The sequence below is a fragment of the Arachis stenosperma genome, chromosome 7 (assembly GCF_014773155.1).
Source record: "Arachis stenosperma cultivar V10309 chromosome 7, arast.V10309.gnm1.PFL2, whole genome shotgun sequence".
NCBI classification, from domain to species: domain Eukaryota; kingdom Viridiplantae; phylum Streptophyta; class Magnoliopsida; order Fabales; family Fabaceae; genus Arachis; species Arachis stenosperma.
In genome coordinates this window covers 10749421-10752950 of record NC_080383.1, presented here as the reverse complement: position 1 = coordinate 10752950, position 3530 = coordinate 10749421, and the positions used below count along the sequence as shown (strand labels likewise).

The window sequence follows — 3530 nt, the reverse complement described above, 5'->3', positions numbered from 1 at the left end:
TTGAAGTTCTTGGGATTTATGTGAAATCCCCTTTCTTGGGTTATGGAGGCTGCTGCTATAATGGCAATTGCTCTTGCCAATGGAGGGGTAAGTGTGCTTACCAGCTTCTAAAACTTGTTATTAGCAATGAAGGTGTATCAAACTCTTGAATTAACTCAACTTTTTGCTAAGTTTAGGTGAACTCAATCTGAGTTTGATTATTTTGTTTTCATTATTGGATTATTGTATATGCTCCACTGTGTTCTTTAGAAAAATAAAATTTGGAGGTACAAGAATATCTTTGAACACATAACACATTGTGTACCATTCCATTTACTGCAGGACTTGCCAACTACTGTGTTCCATTGTTTTTCTCGTGAGGCTGGAAGCTCTCGAAATATCATCATTGTTGGGTTATCATTGTTTTTCTCTCTTTCCATACCTGCCTACTTTCAACAATATGGTCTCTCTCCATCCAACATGTCAGTGCCGAATTATTTCCAGCCTTATGTTGTGGCTTCTCATGGACCTATACAGAGCAAGAATGGAGGGGTATGTCTTTCTCATGTTTTAACAAACCTTATGCTTTCATTCTTGGTGTCAAATTTTGTGAAAAAGATATTCAGAAGTGTCATTGTCTATTTCATCTGTTGGGGTTAGTGCAGTAGATAAAATTGTTTCACTGCCTAAATATCTGAATGATTTGGTGAATGGAAGTAAACTAAAATAATTTTCAATAGGGAATAGTTATTTGCAGTTTTCTGTTATTTGGTTTTGCTATATATTTCGCATCATTGACATTCTCCTGCCTGTTCTTATTTAATTAGTAATTGCGGCATAATCATCTTTTCTTTTTTCCTTTTTTTATTTTTATTTTACTGGTACTACATTATATATTGTTAATGTGTGTGTATATGTTTATATTTTAATATGTGGGTTCATGTGACTTGTGAATTCAAAATCCGGTGAAAGATATATATATATATATATATATATATATATATATATATATATATATATATATATATATATATATATATATATATATATATATATATATATATAGCTTTAGTTTTGCAATGGGCCTGTTCGTTTGCACTTGAATGCTTTCTCTAAACTACTATGCTCCAATTATTCAGGGTCAAGTTCCTAAAATAACACGATATTGGTTCATTTTGCAGCTGATGTTGGTATCTCTGGCTACCACCTCTTTGATTTACACTATTGATTGTTATTATTATTACCTTTATTATTTAAGCTTTTTGTACTTATTACCTTTATTATTTACCCTAGAATGAGTGACCTTTGTCGTCATATTTAGTGGGCTTTTTTCCTCCAACTTACTCATTCATCTTCTGTCCACTATAACAGGTCTGGAGAATGGGGAGATCATTTGACATTGCAGGCAGCTGCTGATAAGGTTTGTTGCTGTGTTCCAATACTTTCCTGTGTAATGCTATCAAGTATCAATTATTATTTATCTTTTTCCCTTTCTTCTTTGAGCATGCCCCTTGCTTGGACCCTGCATTATGCGGGATGCTTGTGTACCAGACTTTAATACCTCTTTTTATTTTATAATTTTGGTATTGGAATAATTTTTGCTAATTGTGATGATTGAGTTTTATGCATGAATTAATTTTTATAGTTTGTTATGGCACAGTTGCATCTACGATTAACTGTTGCTGGCAGTAGCTAACTAAATGATACATCTGCATGGAATTAAATAACTTCAAACTGTTATTATGCTTGAGATTCCTTCTTCAGGGTCAATGGCTAGTCCCTTAAATTATTAATTTGTATATATCCCCCTTTTTCTAGAAAGCTTATCTAGTTAACTTGTGATCTTGGTTGAATCTTTTCAGGTTTGCTATGCAGAGATATTTGCTCTCATTCCCTAAGAATTGGATCTCATTCAATCTGACAAATAACTTGTATGCATGTTTGTTTTTATGCATTCTGTGCATGACCATGATTGAAGAGCATGCAAGCATCTCTCTTAAATGTGAGTGTTCCTGAAGAACAAATTAAATGTGCTTCAAGAGCATGCAAGCATCTCTCTCTCTTGCAGTTCTATTTTAAAGTTGTGTTTTTGTTATCCTCCTTCACTTTTTCTTAATCCTATAAAACATTGCTAGGCTTCTGAAATCTGTCCATATCCTATTTTTTGACACCAGGGAATTGCATATGCTCAGTCCAATGTAAACAAATCAAAGAAGAAGAACTAGATGAACAAATACTTTCAAGTTTCAGCCACACAAGAGTCTACCATGGAGTAAAGAATCATGTAACTCAGATTAGATTGGAGAGTTTAAATTTTAAAGAGAGCATGAGGAAATAGTTTTAAAATTTAGGCTAAAAGTCCTGCCCTTCTCTGTTGTAGTTTAAAAGAAATTTTGGGATATTTTTTTATCGAGACAGTGAGATATTGAATAATGGTGTTGAAAAATAACATCCAATTTTATAGGTATCATGTAATGAATATTATGTTTATCTATGTGATTTTTGGCTTTCATTTTTTCAATTTACAGTGTGTTTGATGGAGTAAATTTAGAAAACAAATCTAAAGTATTTATTTTCCAATAAAAAAATTAAAAAATTTTCTATTTTACCTTACTGACAGATTTACAGACGGATTTTCTGTCTGTAATCATGATTTTCCAAAGTTTAAATTACAGACGGAAAATCCGTCTGAAAATCCGTCTGTAATTACAGATGGAAAATCCGTCGAAAAATTCGTCTGTAATTACAGACGAAAAATCCGTCTGAAAATTCGTCTGTAATTACAGACGAAAAATCCGTCGGAAAATCCTTCTGTAATTACAGACAAAAAATCTGTCTGAAAATCCGTCTGTAAGTTCGTCGCCTTCAGGAAATAGAGGGAGAATTTACAGAGGGAAAATCCGTCGGTAACTGGTAAAAATCCGTCTGTAATTTTCCGACGGAAAAAAAATCCGTCGGTAAATAATTTCCGACGGGGCTTTTATAGAGGGACAAAATCCGTCGGTAATTTCGTCGGTAACCAAAAATCCGTCTGTAATAAAGACTAAATCTGTCTGTAAATCTGTCTGTATTAATCCATTTTCTAGTTGTGGAACCTTTCACTTATGTATTTTCAACGGTGGAGTTTCTGCACACCATAGATTAAGGGTGTGGAGCTCTGCTGTACCTCAAGTTTCAATACAATTACTATTATTTTCTATTCAATTCTCTTTTATTCTTATTCCAAGATATACGTTGCACTTCAACTTGATGAATGTGATGATCCGTGACACTCATCATCATTCTCACCTATGAACGCGCGTGACTGACAACCACTTCCGTTCTACTTTAGGCCAGGCGCATATCTCTTAGATTCCCCAACAGAATCTTCATGGTATAAGCTAGATAGATGGCGGCATTCATGGGGATCCGGAAAGTCTAACCTTGTCTGTGGTATTCCGAGTAGGATCCCGGAAATCTGGAAAGTCTAACCTTGTCTGTGGTATTCTGAGTAGAATTCCGGTATTGAATGACTGTGACGAGCTTCAAACTCCTGAAGGCTGGGCGTTAGT

At 34.2% G+C, this 3530-nt stretch overlaps 1 long non-coding RNA gene across 1 annotated transcript; it reads left to right on the top strand.

The window, feature by feature from the left end:
- Positions 1–378: 378 nt before the first annotated feature.
- On the top strand, positions 379–1901 carry LOC130942217 (uncharacterized). The gene is made up of 3 exons (XR_009070837.1): positions 379–531; positions 1351–1399; positions 1842–1901. It is a non-coding gene; the product is annotated as an uncharacterized LOC130942217 (long non-coding RNA).
- Positions 1902–3530: the final 1629 nt, after the last annotated feature.